We start from the raw sequence: 23,630 nt of genomic DNA on the forward strand, positions 1-23,630 counted from the left end.
TGTCTCAGTCTTCTTCTGTCTTGCTGCCTATGTCTGTATTGCTCTTCCCCTCTGCCTGTCTGGGGTGAAGGTGGAGTGTGGGTCATGTCTGGACTGTGGTCAGGCAGGCTCTCTGCTGAACTCTTTTGCCTGCTTTAATCGCGTGGCAGTGGCGTGGACATTTCTGTCTCCGCAGGTCATCTGGCTGTAGTACCGTCCCTGAGTGCCAGCACACACACTTAAATGTGTGTGTGTGTGTGTGTGTGTGTGTGTGTGTGTGTGTGTGTGTGTGTGTGTGTGTGTGTGTGTTTGTCCCTTCACTGACTGAAGCTTTGGCTCAGTATTCAGACATACCAATGGCAGACTCAGCCTCATCTACTCGACTCATCTTTCTCTGTCACTTTCTCTCTCTCTCTCTCTCTCTCTCTCTCTCTCTCTCTCTCTCTCTCTCTCTCTCTCTCTCTTTCTCTCACTTTCTCTGGCTGTCATGTTATCAGTCCTGGACTCGCCTTCTCTCTCAGTGATAAATTACATTTCTGAAAATGGAGGGTAAAGGTTGTTCTGTTACCCATTAGGACAGTGGAGAATTTCTGTCCTGCATAGTGTCTGGGCTGTATAACGTGTGTGTGTGTCTTGCTACAGCCCAATTAGGACAGTCTGGTGAACTTGGCTAGCAGCTAGGAACGTTGCTGTAACACACTCTGCTTTTTACCATGATTGACCCTGCAGCACCAGAAATTATTCTACACACCTAAATCACTTCTTTTCTGAACAGCCCTCTAACGGCTTGTCCTATCCAGTATGAAGACAGTATTATTAGAGGAGACAACCCCACTCTATGACATATGAAAGGGACAGTTCAAAATGCCCAGCCTGGTGGTAACATTATGGGAGGCCACATCCTTCAACAGACAGAGCTAAACGGAATGTTGCTTTAGATGTTTCGGCTGCCTCTTCTGTGATTCTATCCAATTTACATTGCACATGTGTAGAAAGCTACATGTACATATACTGCACTACATTTGTATGGTGCTGGGAAATTCATACTGCAGATCTAAGGGATTTATAGCACTGACCGAATCTGGTGGACGGGCAGGTTGGATATTTCTTACATGATGAGAACTAATGAAACTCAAAGATATTGTCCAGGGTGTATTATTCAACCCTGCAATTTCAGGGTTATAAAGAAAGTATTTATGTATGTATCTGTCTATTTAAAGACATTTAAAAAAATCTGATACTGAAAAACACAGTTAAACATGGATGCCACCTTCCAGGAATGAAGGGCTAGTTTCAAAATGATACTGTTTCCAGCTATCCAGGCCAGCATTTCAAATTGCTCAATCTGAAATGCAACTCGAATGATGAAAGACAAATAGGTCTGAATCCATACAAGGTGAATCAGATTTGAGTTGGGTCCAGCTGAGTCTGGTCCAGCTGAGTTGTGTCCAGTTTCCTATCATCTCTTTTATAGATTGAAACATCAGTTTGTTCACCATCATTACAGCCTTCTTGTCATGCACTTTGCGTTGTGTTTCCTAAGAAATCAAAGGCATTGAAGCATCTACAGGTTAACACATTTTATAGTCATCAAGCTACTGATATTTGTTGGTCTGTTTGTGTTCCTCTTCTTTCTGAAGTCAAACACCATCTTCTCAACTACCAACCACTCAACAAAGTTGTTTATTAGACCTTCTATTCTTATTGAATGAGCCTGACATGCCAGGCCACTGCAGGGTTGAAGGAGGATTTGTGCGGATGACAGAGATGTGACTTGTACTGGACATCAGTGGTGAACTGGGTGAAGAGCAATGGGGTTGCACAGCTCCCAGTGGGACTCCAGTACTGCTCACTAATGGCTCAGACCAACAAACCAGACTATGTCTGACAGGTAGTCTACATCCCAGGAGATCAGGGCGGTATTGGCTTGCATTCCATCCTTCTTCTCCCTTTGCAGGAGAGGCTGAACAGCATTAAATACACCTGAGACATGCTGGGATGTGATTCTCGCAGTGGTATCGATGCAGTCCAAAAGGGATTGGGCCTTATGCAGTTAATTACTGCATCGTCCATTCTTACCTTTGGCTAGAAAGCTAATTGCAGAGGGTCCAGAAAAGAGCTTGCCTGAGGTTGAAGATGGGCCAGAACCACACTGGTCTCTCTGGGCCCTTTATTAAACATACATACACACCACAATTTCAGCAACTCCAGAAACAATGCAAACAAAAAAGAGACGTATTTCCACAGGACATTTAAAGGGGTTGGAACTGTTTAAAGAAAACTGGTATACACAAAGCAGACTCACTAGTGAAAACTAAGTTATACCCTCTATAATTAGCAAGGTGTTATCACAGACACATGGCAGATTGAATGACTGATGTACTTCAAAGTCCTCATAGAGAGGCCTGTCCAGCTCTCCCTGCACCTCTCTGAGGCAATAATGTCCCATTAGAGCAGACCAGGCTCCTATCTACATAGGAAAAGACCCATTAATCCAATACTGATAAAATAGCATTTGCAGTCTTCAGTTTTGCAGTAAAACAAACAAAAATGTTTTCTGGTCATAGTGTTTTGATTTGGCAGCACACTATTTTAAGAACTGTATAAAATTCTATAAAAATTATAATGCAAACTTATTTGACATCCAAATAACAATATCCCAATAACCACCAAAGAATATGAAATTGCATTTAAGTTGTTCAGGTGCATCAGTGTACTGTGAGAACTGGTGCACAACTGTCATCTGTCTGGTAGCCTACTGATGTGGGTGGTGCTTCTTTCAGTAGTTTGGTGTGGGCGGTGTTTCTTTCAGTAGTCTGGTGCCAATGTGGGCGGTGTTTCTTTCAGTAGTCTGGTGCCAATGTGGGCGGTATTTCTTTCAGTAGTCTGGTGCCAATGTGGGCGGTGTTTCTTTCAGTAGTCTGGTGCCAATGTGGGCGGTGTTTCTTTTAGTAGTCTGGTGCCAATGTGGGCGGTGCTTCTCCTCGGAGTACCATAAGAAACCATTCTGCTTTTATTAAGAACATATTAGTCAGACATTCTGTTTTTATCCATTCTCATGTTATTGCCAAATTTTCCTTTTGTTTCAAGAATATTTTATTCTGTATTTTGGATGAAGATAATAATGGAAATTACTTTATGATAAATCTTGTTTTTTCTTTTTATGTATTGAATAACTGCAATGGGGCGGATGCAGCAGGAGTCTTTAATGCCCATAGTACAATAACCAAGACAAAAAAAATGAAAAAAATGTCTCTTTAATAACGTCTCGTATTGCAGAGTGCTAAACAGTCCACAAACTCAGCGCATGCGTGAAGAAAGAACAGTATAAAGTCCTCAGCTCAGCGGGTGTGTCTGGGTGTGAGCGTCTCCCCTGAGGGCTGGCACCAGCCCACCGTGACAATAACTATGTGCTAATTAAAACCGCTCTACACATAGCCAACACTGGCCTACAGTATGTACATTAGTATGGGTCCACCTCACCTGTGCTTGAGAAGCAAATTCAGCAGTGCAGGTAAAACTACAACAAAATAATAAAAAACTTAAACCCCTGAAATTTTCACGTTGATTAAATGTAAGAAGAGTGAAGAGTGACCCGGGACGCATGTGCCAAGGTGAACAGCTCAGAATTCTCAAAAGGACGTCCGTCATATTGCATGTTGAGAGAGTGACTGGCAATGTATGTTAAAACAAAACAGACCATAACATTTTGGCAAAATGCAACAGCCCCTGTCAATATAATTGTTCAACCCTGAGGGAGAGAATGACATTCAAAGACAATGTGCTTTAGGAGTAGGTGCAGAATCATTTGGGCTAATGATTTTCTTTATAAAACTACAGGAAGCAATATACAAATTCATGAATACTATAACTTGGCCAATTGAACAATGTAAACAAACAGTTCTTATGTAATTGGTGGCTCCACCTGATTTATGACAGCACTGATCATGTCTTTGACACTGCCTGTGTTCGCTTGCTTATGCTGGGTAATTTGCCCTGAATGATGAAGTTCCTTACAGCTGCTATGGTTCACTAATAAAGGCAGATTTGGAATGTCTGTGGTTTGTCTTCTTGTTCCAATGAAACGAATGAAAACAAATTTTCAAAAGCGTCTGGAAATATGTGCTGGCTGTGAGCCTGCAGTGAGAGCAGCTGTGTGCCCCCAACTCCACGACAGAGAAATGCAGAAATGGCCACCATGAAAAAAGAAACATCTGGTTAGAAAACAAATCCATAACGCTGTTCATGGTATACCTAAGTGTAGTTCTCCCCACTGTGACTTCTCTGAAGCTGCGGAGAGCATGAGCATTTATCCCTCTTTTGCTAAAGTGGCACAAAAAAGACAAAGATGTCATTACTGACTACCAACTTGAGCTTATACTCAGCATATTAAAAAGGTGTGTGTTTAATCTTTTATCAAACCGTAAACAGAAAGGAGTTTGCCTGCAGTTTGCTAAAGATAATTAGGATCCGCAGCTGGAGTATATCGTCATAGGCCAAGATGGAGCCCTCTGGGCACAAACAACTCAGGACAATTTGTTGAAAAAAAAGGTCCTAAGAAAATGGTCCTAAGCAAAAGTTGCCCCCTCCCATGAGTACCCACCCCCCCACCATGGGCTGTTGCCAAGCTGTTGGTTTCCAGAGGCCCTGGAGACACTTCTAGGTGGCGTGACACCCCAGACTTTGCCAAGACCCAGGACATTTTGGAGCAGAACGCCGGCCTCTGCCAGGGGGCCGCAGAAGTGATTGAAAGCAGTAGCCCACATGGAAATGGCTCGCACTGCCTGCAGGGTCAGGCTTCCTCTCCCTGCCCTGACCTGAGCTCACATGCATTATTATGTCTTTTAGTCACAGTTTTAAACAGTTTAGAAGGAAGTCTATGTGGATCGAAAGAGGCTGCACAAACTTTGATACATTTGATACACTGCACAAAGGTTTGATACATTTGACTTTATTTCCATGTTATTTTTTGTTCATACCTCTCAGATGCAAACAATAGATTCATCCAGTTTCATCAATCTGGTGCACAAATATTTATGAGATCTGAAGCTTAACAGAAATATGTGATAGACTTGTCATGTGGTCGATATGTCATATTCGCTGATCACTGAGCACTGATCACTATCTCTGTCTTTCTCTCCGTCTTCCTCTCTTCCTCTCTCTCTCTCTCTCTCTCAGCATACAAGTTTTCGTTATCATCTCACTATCATGACAAATCAAACAACATTAAATTGACTTCCTTTATCAGGCAGACATCACAGAGTGACCTCTGTTCTAAAGTCTGTGTATGTGTGTGTGTGTGCCCAGGTTATAAATTTTACTATACACTGTCCTTTACCCGTCTGGTTGCAAGTTTTGTATTATAGTTTTATGGCATTGCGGAATGGTAATATAACTTTACACATGTATATTTTTGCACCAAAGAAGTGTGAACGGGTTGCAGTTGTGAAAGGCGTTGAGGTCTCTGCGTCCTGGGCTTGTTCATCTCTGCTTGCTGCTGGAACAAGGCCCCTCTGCAACTTGTTTGTTTTGAGTTTTGACATAGAAACTCCAATACAGATGTGGAAATTTACAATTTGGGATGCAGCCATCATGGTGGTCTGTCTTTCATAGCTATTCATGCCTAGGATACAGCCTCTTGTAAGCCAGAATAGAGAATGAACATGATTGATTGAATGAATGAATGAATGAATGAATGAATGAATGAATGAATGAATGAACGTATGCAGCAGTTCTGGTGATATACTTCTGCAGAGCAATGAAATGACTTCACAAGCAGTTTACAAAGGGAAGAACAAAGTCCTCCTCTGATTTCACTCCGTCTCCATTCCCTGTTTCAGCACCTATGCCTGCCTGCTCTCACACCACGCCAAGTGGCATATCCCTTCTTAACTCTGTTTCTTTCTGTCTAATTATTTTCCTTTATTCTTCAGTCTCTACTTCCTTTCCTGGCTTCTACCCTTCTGTGTCTCTCTGTTTTTTTTATTAATGACAGTGCAGCAGCTCTGATTCAGCACTGATTCCAAACTTCCCCTCGAATGACTCCGTGTCGGCGAAAGCACAAGACAACAGTGAGAACCCTCCACGGACAAAGCTGATTACCCAATCAACACTCACAACAGAGCTGCCAAAGGGGACCTCAGTGCTACATGCCACAGAGGGGAGAGAGACAGACGGAGGGAGAGGGAGAGAGAGGGAGAGAGAGGTTCAGACATACAGACAGAAAGTGAGAGACACGCAGAGAGCGGAGGTGGTCCAGAGGAGATCCAGATTAATAGGCCGAAGGTGGCCACACAGAGCCGCCGTTAGCGGAGTGGCCCGTCGGTGGCGAAAGAGCGTCGGCAGGCCACAGCGCCGAGCCACGTGCTGCCTTAACGTGCCGAGACTCCCGATCTCCCCCAAACCTCAGCTGCAGAGCACCAGGGCCAGGGAGCTGCAGAAAGAAGCCTGTGCTTCCCCTTTGGACAGTGAGCAGTAGGTCGTAATGGCATTAAGGTGCAGGTAATGGTGGGCCTGGCAGGCTGTGTTCCTGTGGGGCTCATCTTCCTGGGCTCTTGCATTTCATACAGATGCGCGCAAGTGATGGTAAAGCCAGGGGGAGCTTGCATTAATGAATCTTGGCGCTGATTACACACGTCAGATCGAAAGCGTTGTAAGTTAGTTTAACTTGGCCAGAGGATTTGTCCCCGCACACCTAACCAATTTGCCTCAGTGTGTGTTTGTGTGTGTGTGTGTGTGTGTATGAGTCACCCCGCCAAGACAATCCAGTTGAACACCATGCATGGTGTCCTTTAACATATATACCCGTTTGGACCCACTGCCTATTTGTGTGTGTGTGTGTGTGTGTGTGTGTGTGTTTCGTGTGTGGTTTTCTTGAACATTGTAATATATATTAATATGCTAGCATTTATATATACATATGTTTTATCTTTTTCTTTTGTTGGAGTAAGTCTAAACCTTCCATGTGCACAAATTTCATGGGCAGGGAGGTGCTCGCTGTTCAATCATTACATCTGGCCTCAGTTATCCATTCTAAATAATACATTCATATATAGGCCAATATAAGGGCAAAGAGAAGAATTAGCCAGCTAAGGTACCTGAGAAGTACAACCAGAGGCCTTGGATGCTGCCAGCACAGATGATCAACTCTGGCTGCCCATGTGAAGAGGTATAGAAGACAAAGCCAGGAGAATAAACAGGATGCTCTTCCATAAGACATCCAGTGTGTACTCTCAGTTGCAGGATAACAACATGAGAACCAACCCACCAAGGCTGGAGACTGAATAATTATGGAGAACCATATGGGAGAAGGAGACATCACACAACACCAATGCCCAGTGGTTGTTGAACCTGAGAACAGAACAGAGCAACCTCCCTGAACAGGATCCAGTAACCATCATGCTACCAGATGTCCAAGAAAGGGTCTCAAAGGGGTAGTTTCATCCATTCCCACTACCATCTGATAACATGCTTCTGCACACCATGAATGATTGTGTCAGGCATCGTTGCATCATTGTGGCCAAGATGAGTGGGCACATGGCTCAATACATGAGAGAGACTCAGAAAGCCATTGGCAAGAACATCAGAGGAGCCAAGCACCACCTACTGGTGGATAAGACTGAAAGACCAGACAGACCAACCTGGGCTCTGCATAGATTGACTATAAGAAACCCTGTGACGCAATGCCTCACACATGGATCCTTGAATGCCTCAGGCTGTATAACATCAACAGGACTAGAAGACCCTTCATCAAGAGTGCAATGGAGCTTTGGAAAGCAACCCTAGAGGCCAACTTCAGGCCAATGGCACGAGTCACCGTCAAGTTTGGGATTGACCAAGTTGATGCCCTGTTCTTCTTGCTGTTCTGTCTAGGCCTGAATGCCCTCTGTAAAAGTGCCACCAAGAGTGGCAACAGATGGACTGAAGCAAATCTTACCAACCTGTTCTACATGGATGATATCAAGCTGTATGCCAGAAGTGAACGAGACATCCACTCATTAATCCACAAAAATATACAGTATACTAAAATGACAAATGGAAAGTTATTTGGACATTTGGATAAGTGTGATCAGATGGTCACAAAAAGATGAAAGCTAGCCAGAGCTAACTGAGGCAAATGGGAATCGTGAGGAGGCCACAAGGAATGCAGCTACAGAGAGTGAGCCAGGTCCTGAGCCAGGTCCACCCACACTCTACCAGTCATCAGACATCTCTCTCTCTCTCTCTCACACACACACACACACACACACACACACACACACACACACACACACACACACACACACACACACACACACACACACAGACCTCTGCTCAGACTTATTGTAGATGTCACACACAAACAGTGTGGGGGCAGTCATGGTCTGGTGGTTAGGGAACCGGTCTTGTGACCAGAGGCTCCTGGGTTTGATTCCCCGGCCTGAGGCCATGGCTGAGGGGCCCTTGAGCAAGGCGCCTAACCCCACCTGCTCCCCTGGTGCCGGGCTAGGATGGCCTACTCTGTCTACTCTGTTAAAAACGTCCTCTGTTCATCCTCGTTTTTGTTTTGCTGTGCATTTTTTCCCTGCCATTTTGAGAGCAAACCTGACAAATTGTTTATTGAAATGAGCTTGTCCTGACTGGGAAGTGGTGTTTTCATCTCATGCACATGCGCTGTTGACAAAAATACCAGGGTGAACTCAAGCTAAGCGAACAGCACATTTAAAAAAAACAAACATAAACTTTGATATAAACATAAGTCGTGATATGCTTCAGGACTTTGGCACGGTTGGAGGAGGTGGGCCACGGCACGTCGAGGTTACTCATGCATGCGTGCACACACTACGAGCTCTGTTATGTATGCAACTGTTGTTTTCTAGGTAAAAAGTGGATAAACTCAGTCATCTGCGGTGCCTTTGCTGCACCTCGTATGTGGTTTATTCCAAAACGTGTGACAGAAGACCGCGTCTCACCAACGAGACTCACAGCAGAGTCACTTCATACCGCTAGTCTCCCGTTTTCCACTACAACGGTTTTAAAAGTATTAGCGGCTCGCTAGGCTTGTAAACAAACCGCACACCATGAAGATATAGCAGTGTGTCGCCCTCAGAGCTGATGAGCTTAGTGCAGGTGAGAGCGCGGGCCGGCTGGGGAGCCGCATGAAACCAGGCAAAGAGCCGCAGGTTGGCCACTCCTGCTGTACACTAAGTGAAAGGAGGGGGCTGAGGACTAGTTGAGCATTATGGCGCATTTCCACTAGGGCCTACTTGGTGCGGTACGGTTCGATTCACGACGGTTTGTGAGTGTTTCCATTAGTACCAGGTCCCAGTTAGCCGGCCCCTTCGGGTACTATTTTCGTACCGACTCGCTCGAGGTTCTAACCGTTCCGAAGCGGTACAGTTCTGTGACGTGGAGGAACAGCATGACACTGATTGGCCAGGGAGTGTCGTCACTGGTTGCATCAGGAGAGCGACTCCTCCGCTATGCTATGGACTCCTCAGCCATTTTTAAAACCCAAGGAGTGAAGTCTGTTCCCTGGTCAAACGCCGAGGTACAAACCTTTCTGTTAATAATCAGAAATCAAAAAATCCAGGGCGAACTGGACGGGGCCACTAGAAATGTAAAGGTTTTTAGCGAGGTTTCCACGCTAATGGCCACTCATGGCTACCAGCGGTCCGTTCAGCAGTGCCGGTCGGTTCAAGCTAAAAAAGCTTAACGCGATTACCGGGCGGTGAAGGACCATAACGGACGCAGCGGAGCAAACCGCAAAGACTGGAAATGGTTCCAGCAAATGGATGTCATATACGGTCACCGGCCAGCCAGTAACGGAAGAGAAAACGTGCTGGACAGACACGGCAATGTCGGTGCTGGAGGCCACGAAAAATGCTGAGTGTATTGTGATTTCAGTTTTACTACTAGGCTCGTAAAAGATGTAATATGAATGTAATATGAACGCATCTATTGTAAACGCAGGAATTTAGAGCTGTGTTTGTAGTTAATGTTACCACCACAGTCACTACTGTACAATAGCTAGCTCTTAGCCTTGCTAGTTGCTAGTTAGCAGTAGCCATAAACAAAGCATGAGCAGCGATGACGTGCTACACATTTTGTGCAGTTACGCTATATTGTTGTTGCTTTCACGGGAATGCTTGTGTTTAATTTGTTATTTTTTACGTTCAAGATTCCCCTTCCACTGACGAGGCGAGCGGAGTTGGCGGAAAATGTTTCCTTCAACCAGGCTTTCCTCGGGGTGCTTGGCGAACTTGTGAACTTGGACTATCATCAGTTCTGATTCTGCTTGACCTTTCGGCGGCCTTTGACACAGTCAATCATGAGATCCTCCTGTCCATCCTCTCAGGCCTTGGTATCACTGGCAATGCATGGACGTGGTTTGCATCCTACCTGGAGGGTCGTTCCTACCAAGTAACATGGGGAGGATCAACATCCACGCCATGCAAACTCTCCACCGGTGTTCCACAAGGCTCAGTGCTGGGTCCACTTCTTTTTTCCCTTTATACCCGCTCTCTGGGTGAGTCAATCTCTGCACATGGCTTCTCTTATCACTGTTATGCAGATGACACCCAGCTCTTCTTTTCCTTCCCACCCTCTGACACACAGGTTTCAGCTCGAATCTCTGCATGTCTGAAAGACATTGCCTCTTGGATGGCAGCTCACCACCTAAAGCTTAACCCAAGCAAGACAGAGATGCTGTACATCCCTGCAAGAGCCAGTCCTCATCGTGATCTTTCTATCTCATTCGAGAACACTGTGATCACTCCATCCATGGAAGCGCGTAGCCTTGGTGTAGTTGTCGACAATCAACTCTCCTTCACGGCCCACGTTGCTAACACAACACGATCATGCAGATTCGCCCTTCACAACATTCGGAGGATTCGGCCATTTCTCTCTAGGGAGGCCACTCAGGTCCTTGTCCAGTCCCTTGTTATCTCAAGACTGGACTACTGCAACTCCCTACTGGCTGGTCTTCCTATGCATGCCATCAAACCCCTGCAACTGATCCAGAACGCTGCAGCTCGGTTGGTCTTCAACCTTCCCAAGTTCAGCCATGTCACTCCCTTGCTGTCCTCCCTCCACTGGCTTCCGGTAGCTGCCCGCATCAAATATAAAACCCTGGTGCTGGCCTACAAAGCAAAGAATGGTCCAGCTCCTCCTTACTTGATGGCCATGGTAAAACCCAGATGCATACCTAGAGCCCTCCGCGCCTCAAGTATGTCTCGTCTTGACCCTCCATCATCCAGGACACATGGGAGACAAGCATCCAGACTTTTCTCTGTCCTGGCTCCAAGGTGGTGGAATGAACTTCCCTTGTGTGTCCGAACATCGGAGTCACTTGCTGTCTTCAGACGCCGACTGAAGACCCACCTCTTTCAAGTGCACTTTGCATAATTATGCTTTGTCTATTGAACTTTATCGTCTCTTTCCTCAGGTATTGTGCATAATTGGGTCATAGGAATTGTTTACTGTCTTTTTCCTCAGGGGATGTGTATATTCAGGTATAATTGTTAGGTATCATTTGACTTTCGTCTAGTGGTTTTTCCAGCTTAGAGTACCTTGTGTTCAGGACTATCTATTCTATCTTGGAGATTCCAAGCAACTACATAGCACTTTTGTAAGTCGCTCTGGATAAGAGCGTCTGCTAAATGCCATAAATGTAAATGTAAATGAACACCATGCGAGACAGACGCCAGTAAAAGCACACAAAATGTTGCTTGTAGTACTATAAATATTTATTTCATATAAAGCTATACGTATATATTTGCTTTTTGCACTTTTTTAACTATAACTATATTATTTACATATGTTGTACTTTAAATATCTATATTTCATAATAAAGTTTGATTTCATTTGATTGTATGACTGATGCTTTTTATGCAGGGTGTGTTCAGCCTGTTTGAGTAATACCAAATTATTATCAATAATTAGAGCAACCACATACAATAATGAAGATAAAGATAAATAAGATACAATAATGCTATGTGTTAAGGGGCATCGACCGGTGTTGTGGTCGCATACAAATGATGTCACGACACTACAACCCGCGCGCCAACAGCGACTCCACCCACATTGTGGTGGTCCACCATTGTAATAGAAACACAACGCAACCGTACCTTTCCGTTGCGAATCGATCCGTATCGAACCGTACCGCGCCAAGCAGGCCCTAGTGGAAATGCGCCATTAGAGTCAGTATCCAAGATGAGACAACCAAGATACTGGAGTACACCAGGAAGACGAGCCCAAGTGAGGACCTCAGACAGCAGAATCCAAGGAGGACGAGAATGAGGAGGAGCAGGAACCCTCAAGGGAGGATTAACCCTTGCACGGTATGTACCACTGGCAAATAGCGGAATTGGGTGATATGGAAAAAAACCTACCAGAGGCAGGAAAAGGCTGGATTGAAAGACAACAGAGACACTAATTATTGCAGCACAGCAACAAGCTCTGAACACAAACTTAGTAACAGATAGTCCAGATGCAGGCTGTGCAAAGAAGGAAAAAAGAGCTAGAAAAGATGTGGAAGATGAAGACAACAATGGTTCTTGTGGTAAATGGAGAACTTGGGACTGTAACCCCCAAACTGGAAGAGTGGCTACAGCAGATCCTAAAGAACAACATCTGAACGTACAGAAGAGTGCAGTCCTGGGAACCGCTAAGATAGTACGCCAGACACTCTAACTCCCCAACTTCTGGTGCATGACCTAAGCTTGAAAAAAAAAAAAAGACTACATTTTTAATGTGTCTGTGTTTTGTGCACACCTCAGCTAAAAAAATGAAACATGAAAAAAATAAACTAGAAGCAGGAAAAAAATAAAATAAAATCATTACGGCTGATGCAAAAATAAAAGTCGCCCATAGGTGTGTCACGTTATCTCAGGATATAAGACAAGATCAATGATGAGAACATGTAACTCAACAAGTTCATCTTCTCAGCAATTTACCTAATTGTGTGTGTGTGTGTGTGTGTGTGTGAGAGAGAGAGAGTATGTGGGTGTCTTTATGCTCTGTGTGTTTTGCTAGCAATTAGTGCACGTTTCACAGAGAGTGAGATAACTATTGACCTGACAGCCCTCTAAAAGGATTAGCCCAGTGTCAGAACAGATGTAAACATAAGTGTCATCTCAAGACATAAGGCAGAAGCCTGATCAGGTGAGACGGCGTGACTATGCACTCTTCATAAGGATCTGCTGGTTTTGTTTGTCTATGAAGCTCATGGAGAATGTTCTATGGTCTGCATGTGCATCACGAGAGTACACATGTGTATAAACGTAATCAGTAATGCACTGTGGAGAACTGGGTGCCTCTGCCTTGAAATCCACTGTCACACACAGCCAAAATCAAATCAATAGAACATTCTGAACTTTGCATGTGTGTGCGCGCGTGTGTACGGTGGTGTAGTTTTAAAGGTGTATGTATATTTGAGATCTTTGAGATGATTCATTTGTTCTGTGTCTGTGTTTGTGTATATAAGCTGGTTTAGAGTTGAAGCTTGCATGTATATTTGAGATGACTCATTTGTTCGGTGTGTGTGTGTGTGTGTGTGTGTGTGTGTGTGTGTGTGTGTGTGTGTGTGTGTGCAAATGCATTTAAGGTATTAGATGTTTGATGGGACAGAACAAAACTGTCCTCACTGACATGGGATGTTTGCTCTGTGTGTTTGTGTGTGTGTGTGTGTGTGTGTGTGTGTGTGTGTGTGTGTGCTTGTGTTTGTTCGGTTTAATTATTTTCAGTGACTCCAGAGAGGACCAGAGCACCTTATCGTACAAAGCCTGACCTCACTTGAAAATTGTGTGTGTGTGTGTGTGTTTGTGGTTGTGTGTGTGTGTTTGTGTGTGTGCGACTGAACTTGCTGCTTGTTAAAACCCAACAGACTAGAGATAACACACCATGGTACGGACACCTCTGACTGCTAGGCTCATTGCCAAGGCAACCATCCTATAACACAGTCAGAGTGAACTTTGACCCACTAGTCCTGGAGCTTTGGTATGAAAAGAAAAAGAAAAACAAAACAAAAACACACCCAAACTAAACTTCTCTCTGAATTGTTCCTTCATCATGACCGTTATCACTAAAAGGTAAACTGCATAAAATAAAATGCTTCAATCACCATTTGGGCCATCACATGAACTAGCTTACATAGAACCTTTTAACTTACAATTGTTTTAATAATGTTTTTTTAGATAGAACATATTATCTTTGGTGTATTTGATAAGGTTACTTCATCAAGTCATAGTGTCACATTTCAAAGTAAAATAATTCTACATTCAACAGAAGTTTCATGCAGCAATGATTGTTTTTCAAGCTTTCAGTCTAGTCCGCCAGAGACTTTGGGCTCATAAACAACCAAGAATTTGGCAGAATTTGTACACAGCACTGGGATCCACTATAGAGATCAACTTAGAGCCACACATTGAAATTTGAAATTGGTGTGGCAGGGATCACATTCAGACATGAGATACAGGACCTTCAGGTCATTCTAGCTTAACAAAGAAACAACACAAATGTGTGACAGCGTGGGCCTGGAGCTCAGAATGTATGTGAGCCCCCGTGCAAACCTGCAAGCTGGTGGTGGTGTCGGTGCAGACCCCTGCTGCCTCAGTCTGCTCACTGACACTCACAAGTTCAGGTGCTCTGAGTCCTCACGTTGACGTCTCCTATCTGTGGACAGAGCATCTTGAAACTGCAAGCTCACGTTGTCTGGGTGGAGGGGGTGGGGGGGTGGGGGTGTATCAGAATATATCTTCTCACTTTGCATGTTTGTCATTTCAAGTTTTCACACTTGGAAAATGGTGTTAGCATTGCTGTGGCGCAGTGTGTACTAATTAGCATAATGAGACTGATTAGCATAATGAGACTATCAGCAAAACTGTTAAGAGAGGGGTGCACAGCAAACATCTTAATACCACATGGTTCACTGACCTCTGAATATAATTAATGTTAAGGTGATTTTTAATGTTAAGCTTGTACAACACTTTGGGTAATTATGCTGCATAAATATATTTTGCTTTGCCTTAATACTGCATGGCTAGAACAGTGTCCCAGTCCCATCTGGTTGCCAAAGTTGTGCCACTTTGGTATAATGGAATTGTCCTGCTCTTGAAGTTGCCGTTAATTAATTTAAGATGATTAAACATAACTGACAAACTGAATTGTTCAAACTTAGCCCTTGTTGATGTGCTTCTTAGAAAACAGTAAAAATTAATGGTGTACCAAACATCTGTTTCTACTTCTGGCACTATGGGCCTATGATGGTCAGAAGAAATGCTGCGTATCAAAATTCAGTAGAAAACAATTCACTGGAGGAGACCAACACCTGAGACATTAACTGGCAGATTCACAGTGGTTGTGATTCAGTGATTCAGTGAGAGATTTGCTTTTAGACAATTACTACTGAAACTCACTTGAGAAGATACATGAAGCGAGTCCTTGGCCTGCTGGGACAGCTACGGCGGGCTCCTCTCAGCTAGTATTGAAAGCTAGAGTTTATTCCCACTGCAGTTCACACTGAGCTACGCACATCATCTCATCTGCTCTCTGTTCAGAACTAGACTGTACTGTGTTCATCTCTGTCAGTGGGTCTTTGAAGAGAAAAGGCTTTGGGGCATATTTCTAACAGCAGGGACAGTGAATGAACGATTAGCTGCATCCTTCTGTTTCCTGTCGTCCAAACTAAACCTCTCACGAGCAGAAGATCAGGCCTCTCCTACTGTGTCAGTGCACGTGTTATTTTATCCAAACAAAACCACATTACTAAATTATATATATATAGTTATATATTTTACTTATATAGTTATATATAAGTTATATATTTTTGGCAAAAGCAGTTGTAACAGAAAAACAAAGGGTTTTGATGTTAAAAGAGAAACTCTCATAAAAAAAAAACAATAGATCTTCATCAGACAAACATCTGATGAAACTATAATGTAAGATTCTTCAGAATGTGCTTCCATGACTGTCTCAGTCCACACGTCTAGTCATGCCAGTACAGTAGTGGCACGAGTTAAGTTTGAATACCTAGTGGTGAAATCTGTCGGTGGCTCCATCTGTCTGTCTTGTGTGTGCAGTCTTCTCTTCTGTCTTGTGTGTCTAGCTCCTTGGATAGACGCTGTCCCATGGAGAAAGCCTTCACATGTGATTGGACGATTTGGAGCATTGGCTAGTGTGACAGTGGTGACGTGATTGGGTAGTGATTGGCTAGTCGTGATTGGTGACATGAGTGTGTATTGGTGAAAAGTATCCTTAGCTACTGAAGGGACCCACATATTGGTTTGCTGTTGAGGTTGAGGGTAAAGGGAGGTTCTATTTAAATCAGTAGTTAATTGAGACTTCTGGAATTACTCAGAATCATGGTCCAAAGAATTTCTCTCTCTTGCACACAGACACACACACACACACACACACACACACACACACACACACACACACACACACACACACACACACACACACATACATGCACATGAATATACATAGTGGCTCTGTGTTCATAGAGAGCAGACATTCAAATCCCTTTCCTTGTCCCACCCCCAAATTCTCATTTCTGTCTGGCAGTTCAGTAGACGCCTCTAGATGGAGCAGAAGGGTCCTGACCCTTTCAGTATGTCCTCATGGACCAAAACAGATGTCTTCCAGCTGTAACTTTTGTATGTATCAACTGGGTGTCATTACCATCCTCTGTGTGGAATTAACTGTGTGTGTGTGTGTGTGTGTGTGTGTGTGTGTGTGTGTGTGTGTGTGTGTGTGTGTGTGTGTGTGTGTGTGTGTGTGTGTGCGCGTGCATGCATGCATGTGTGCACATGTGTGTGGATCAGCTGGGTGTCATTTTCATCCTCTATGTGGAATCAAATGTGTGTATGTATGAGCTGGGTATCATTAACATCCTTTATGTGGCATCAAACGTGTGTGTGCATGCATGCATGGGTGTGTGTGTGTGTGTGTGTGTGTGTGTTCAGCTGACTGTTTTTATTCTTAATTTTGAGGTATCAAATGCTTTGGCACACTAGAGTCCACACCAGAACTGTATGACAACAAAAAAATTGTTTTAGCTAAAAAAAAAACCATACAAAAATATGAAGAAGAAAAGATAAGAAGTGATCACATCTGTTCTCCTATTTTGTAATAAGATGCAATAGAGGCACTAAAGAGGCGAAGAGGCCAGTGGAGGCACTAAAGTGTGCAGTATGTGTCAGTGCACAGTGCACGGCTCACTGCAGACCACACGGCAACAGTGGACACAACGTTTATTTACACTTAAACCAATACCACTAACCCAAGAACTTAGAGAACCCCAGAAGACAAGAGATCATATAAGTGATTGGCTCATGAGTGTGTGTGTGTGTGTGTGTGTGTGTGTGTGTGTGTGTGTGTGTGTGTGTGTGTGTGTGTGTGTGTGTGTGTGTGTTGTGTGTCTTGGAGCGGATGGGTCATGTAAATCATTGTGAGCAGATACATCCAAAAAGGGGAGAGATAACAATTCGGGTTGCGGTGCGAAACTATAAATCAGTGAGAATCACACAAACCAAGGATGATGATCAATGTGTGCACATAAGCTCTCTCTCTCTCTCTCTCTCTCTCTCACACACACACACACACACACACACACACACACACACACACACCCATGCATACATACACACACACGTTTGATGCCACATAAAGGATGTTAATGACACCCAATATATATATATATTGTCCATCTGTTATATATATATATGCCTGTCCCTGTATAAACTCCAAAATACCTTACGGTCTTTCATCCAGAACTTTCAGTGGAACACTGGAGGACAACACTTCAACCCAACTCTAAGTCTCCAAGACATTTTCCCAGGTCACATGTCTGGTAGATACCAGGACGATGATCTGGCCTGTCTGCTGTTCTGCACAGGTCATGATCCTCTCAGCCAGATAATCAGTAAGAGTGGATGCAGATGCAGATTCAGAAGCAGAATTACCATCACACCAATTCCTGTACACTGATAACATCAAAAGACGGAGAGGGACTGAGACTCTGATCCACCTGACTGGGATCTACAGCAAGGGCACAGGAACGTCAGTCAGACTGGAGATGTGCGGATGGCTGATAGTAAAAAGAGAGAGAACGTGATCAGGGTGAACTGGGCCACATCACAGACAGGTACAAACACCTGATCACATACCATGAGGCAGAAACAATGACATCCAATGGTTAAGGCAGGTCAGAGTCACTCATCATATACACAGCAGCAACAACAACCTGGCCAACAGCAGAAGAGGAAGGTGCCAGCATAGAGACCACAAAGTCACAAGGCATTAAACACTCCACTCCAGATACAACACACAAAGACTGAACACCAGACGGGGGTGCTCAGTGTGGGTTGGTGGGGGGAATGCAACACCCATGTGCACACTGAAGCAATAACCCTGAGGAAGAGCTGATGAGGTAGTGCCTCAATCAGGTGGGAGATGTAGTCACCATGGAAACACAGGAAATGCCGTGTGAGGCTAAGCCCTGCCATGGAACTCACCGCCAACAGAGAGTGGTGGCTGGCATAAGACAATATTACCAATGGCTGTGAAAGCCAATGACTGAATGACAACACAGAGGCACCAATCACAGCAGCAGAAGATCAAGCATTGAACACTAGATTAATCAAAGCAGAGGTGAATCACACCAGAGAGGAACCAAGACGTGCAGTGTGCAAACGCCTCTGACACAATCCAGCACTTGCAAGCATGATATAAGATGCTGGCAGGTATACACTGAGAGTGCCAACCAGGGAATCGTGTAAAGGGACGCGTGCAAGACAGAGGCACGTGCAGCCTGCGTGCCCTCATTTCCCAAAGAAAAGGAACTCTGCAGCGGTGGAGAGCAACAAGATCCCGTGGATCTTGTTAAGACAGATTAACAAACAGTGGCATACCAAGGAGACGTTGTCAAAGTGAAGAAGATGCAGGAAACAGTGGTTTCAGTGGAAGGAATATGAGAAGTGTGGAAAAGTACCACGGACTGAGAGACGAAACAGGAGAAATGGTTGTAGTAGTGGTGATAGGGGCTCTCAGTGCTGTGACCCATAAACTGGAGGAGTGGCTCCAACAGATCAACAGATCCCAGGAATGGCAACGTTCTGAACCGTGTGTGTGTGTGGCACACACCTCACCCCCTAAACTCCCACACAGAGGAAGAGACAGAATTTATTTATATTATTTATATGCACATATGCATATATGCATTATATATATATGATGCATATATATATATATATATATATATATATATATATATATATATATATATATATATATATATATATATATATATATATATATGCACAGACATACAGTACATGTTTTCACCTTTCTGTGAACCCTACCTTGACCCATGAAGGAGACGTCGTTCCGTTCTCTCCATTTTGTCTCTCTTCATCACTCTCTTTCCCACATTGCATAATTCATTCTGACAATCACCATGAGTTGTTTTGTTCTAGCCTGTCAATCAAGTGCATCGTGATTGCTTACAGAAGGTTTGGAAGAGTGACAAAATTCTTAAGATGCAGGTTCTTGGTAGGCAAGCCCAGTGAACACACACAACACATTCACGGACATAGATCCACACACACACACACACACACACACACACACACACACACACACACACACACACACACACACACACACACACAGGCTAACTTCAATCAGTCCATTCTGGACACATATGAATTTGTATGTTTTCTTTTTGCAGAACTTTAAATTTCTTCAGGCTGACACACACAAATAAGCACTCACAGAAACACACAAATCTACACACAGATATACAAACTAAGAGGAGAGAGCATAAGCATGTTGCTTTATTGATTCATCACTTAATAGTGGCCAATGTTCACTCCATGCCAAATAAACACACACACACACACACACACACACACACACACACACACACACACACACACACACACACACACACACAGTTCAGAAAGTTGAGAGTATTGATTTGAGTAAGCCTGTATTACAGTAAATCTCACTAAGACATGATCACTCAATTCTCAGGATGCATATGAAAATACAGTAGACGTGGTCAGAGTTTGTGTGTACAGTATGTGCATGTACTGTATGCGTGTCTATGTATTATACCAGTATGTGTGTTCTGTGTGTGTTTATGCATGTGTGTGTATCTATGTTTATGTGTGAGAATGTCATTCTGATATGAATATGTGTGGGTATGTGATTGTGTGTGCATGTGTGTGCATTGTGTCTCCTAGAATGTTAGACTGGTTTGTGTGTGGTTGGCATGTGTGTTTTTGTGCCTGTTTGTGTATTTGTTAGAATGTGAGATGGACTATATGTATGTGTGTGTTTAAGTGTTGTTTAAGTGATGTTTTACTGATGTTGGGGTATGTGTGTATTAGAATATTATATTCATGTGTAAATGTGTTAATCATATACTGCCGTGTGCATATGTGTCTATGTATAACATGTTAATGTTGATGGGGATGTATGTAAAGTTCACAATAATACTGATGGGAATTATGTAGAATTATAACTGTATAGTCAAAGTGCAATATGCATAACAATCTTGTTTGTTTTGCTGGTAGCAGTTAAGGAGGAACCTGAGGAACCTGACATGCTTATGAGCTTTATGGGTGGGTTTATGAGAACTGAGGGGTTACATGACCTCTTTCAAAGCATGCTGTCTGCATCAGGTCTTTAGCTAGTGGAGGGTTTCCCTAAAGGGAGTCTGGAAGTGTGGACTGGTGTTTGTGTGTCAGACAGAAGAATGGTGTCTTGGTTTACTCCTCCTAAATGCTAAATTCAGGTAAAGCTGTAAAATCAGGAGTAGTTTTAATGTTTTATTTCATGGCAATTTATTGCAACGATTAACAAATAATATACAACAATTTGCACATTCATTTGAACAAACGTGTCTCTATATTTTCTCCACCAAAATTGTAATGATACTGTGATGGGCTTCATGTGTAAGTAGATTTGCCAATGTTTTTGATTTAAAAAAACCTTTAAAAAATTAATTGAGACCAGGTTCCAGATAAACCTTTTTCCTGTTTATTTCTTTATTTAGGTGAATGTTCTATCCAAAATGTACTGCTGTCACAACCTCTTGAATTATTTTTCGACTTAATGTGCAATTTAAATAGTTTAATTTTATTTTCTCTGAGATCGTTCATGCATGCATTAGTGAGCTAGAAACTTAATGTGTGAGTGAAATAGAGACAGACATAGATATACACACACACAAACACACAAACACACACACACACACACACACACACACACACACACACACACACACACACACACACACACACACACACACACACACACACACAGAATATGTCAGCATCACTAACAGGAGGTTCTGAATAGAAGTGTTAATCATCTCTTTAGTAATCCTCCCCTCTGTCTCTTTCACTCCCTCTTTTCCTCTCTCTCTCTTCCTCCTCTTTCTATCACTCCCTCCTATCCCCCACCCCGTCTTTCTCTCCTCTGCCTCATGCCTCTCGGATTTTGACATATGAAGTCTCTGAAGATTCTATAGTCATGACTTCAGTGCTCAGAAGGGGGGAAAAAGGAAATGAGAGAGAGAGAGACACACACACAGAGAGTGAGAGAGAGAGAAAGAGAGAGAGAGACAGAGAGAGTCATTCCCTATCTCTGATTCGTCCATCCATCCCCTGCCCCTAAATGCTTTTCTGCTGTGCTTGCAGAAATTTCACATTGTTGGCAAGGAGCAGGATAGAGACCCCCGCCTGCTGCGTGGGGTGGGGGGGGGGGGGTTGGAGGAGTGTTGAGGGGTGGGGGCATGGAGGAGGGTGGAGGCGTGTTGAGGGGTGGGGGCATGGAGGGGCTCACATGTGGGGGTGGACTGTTCTTGGCTCCGGTGGGAAAGGATGTTTTTGCTTTATTTTTGTCTCTGGCGTTTTGGGGGGGGTCAGGCACTAGCTGTTTAGCGTGCTGTGCATAGCACCCCGTGACCTGTGTGCACGAACACGACATCGGCACGCTCTCTGAGTCACAGAGGCAGGACGGGGGAAGGTGCACACGCACTCTCTCGCACGCATGCGCACGCGTGAGGGCACGTTGTTCTGACCAAGGAATTAGAACTGAGCATGCGAGAATGTGAGAAAGGATCAGAGTCTCTAAATCACACACACGTACACGCGTGTGATTGGATGCATGCACATGCAGACCTCAAGCTGTGGAAACTGATTATATCCAATGGAGTTTATGAGCACTTCATAAGAATTGAAAAAAGAATTATTTATCTGCTGCTTTATTTGATCTACAGTAACAGGGCTGAATGTTCTCAGCTTGTGTGTGTGTGTGTGTGTGTGTGTGTGTGTGTGTAGTACTCACACAACTATCACAACTGACATCTACTGCACTTTGACTTCCATGAGCAGCCTGTATGGATGAGATTATTGAAAATGATATCCTTTACTTTATGTTAAATTATGAAAACCATTAGAGGCTTAAAGGCAAAAATGAAAGCCCTCTCCGTAGGACACACTTTCCAGATGTTTCTCAGCAGAATGCATCTTGCCAGATTCTTCGAGGAGGTTTACTTTAAACAAATGTATCTTGGCGTGTTCGCTTAGGGGAAGGGGGTGGGGGGGGCGGTGTCCGGGGTGGACAACGCAACCAGAGTTTCATCACTCACTTTTATGTCGCTCATTTTTATGAGCGGGGTTTTGAGGATTTTGGTTGCCCATCTGTGAGAAAACCTGCAAGCAAAGAGAAGTAAAATGCAGAATCAGTATTGTGTGTGTATGTGTGTGTGGAGGTTTAGCCTATCATGGATATGTATTTTGACCTGTTGAATGGGTTTGCTCTCTCACACACACAGTCCTACTTACAGATCCTATACTCACTGGTTTATCTCCAGCTGCAGTTCACAAACAAGCCAAATGCACATAGCCCAGCCAGGAACAACACTAAAGTTCAGTGTGTACGTTGTCTTTGATTTATAAATGTCAAACCTAGACCAATCTTGTAGGTCCAATCCATTATTATGTCATTTGAAGATGTTAATAACTATAATAGGCCTTTAAAACATGTCATATATTAAAAGTAAATATTTTACATCAAATTGATACCTCAGTTTACTGTGTGCCTTGTAACCTGAGATAAGCCAACTTCATTAAAGCGACATTCAGGTCTGCATTAGGAGATACCCAAACATTTGTTTGAAGAACAGTATGTGTGAAAAGGACTGAGACAAAAAAAAAATGTAATGACACAGTTCTGGAGCAGTATGAACGTCAGTATGGTTAAACTACTCGGGCCAACCTGGAGAGGAATCCGGGATGCCTTTTTATCGGTTCAGTGTTCTGCTTTGCACCAAGCAAGAGATACCTGGCAACCGAAACGCCGTGGCCAGCCAACGACCTTCTCCCACACGAGGCTGCAGCCAGTAACATTGTCCGAGAAGGGCCGGCAGCCAATGACCCTTCTCTGACCAGGGGGGGGGGGGGGGGGGGGACGACCAGCTAATTCACTCCACCTATAGATACCGAAAAGCACGCGGCGGTGATATACAGGTCCCCATCTGTCAAAACCACCCGAAATTCCTCACAAACGTGCGGCGCATTATCACGGGCGCTCGACGCCCAACACACCACCCACCAATTTGTGCTCGTTGCGCAGTTACGTGAAACGGACCGCTTGAT

The 23,630-nt window shown here is 43.9% G+C and overlaps 1 long non-coding RNA gene across 1 annotated transcript in view; it reads right to left on the bottom strand.

Moving 5' to 3' along the window:
* Positions 1-22,938, bottom strand: part of LOC143526821 (uncharacterized) — a 24,056-nt gene extending 1,118 nt beyond the window's left edge. Inside the window, exons 1-2 of the long non-coding RNA XR_013133961.1 lie at positions 22,622-22,938; positions 22,318-22,365 (exon numbers count right to left, since the gene is read on the bottom strand). This is a non-coding gene — a long non-coding RNA (uncharacterized LOC143526821). The remainder of the gene's footprint in view (positions 1-22,317; positions 22,366-22,621) is intronic.
* Positions 22,939-23,630: the final 692 nt, after the last annotated feature.

The sequence above is a fragment of the Brachyhypopomus gauderio genome, chromosome 1, assembly GCF_052324685.1.
Source record: "Brachyhypopomus gauderio isolate BG-103 chromosome 1, BGAUD_0.2, whole genome shotgun sequence".
Lineage (NCBI taxonomy): Eukaryota > Metazoa > Chordata > Actinopteri > Gymnotiformes > Hypopomidae > Brachyhypopomus > Brachyhypopomus gauderio.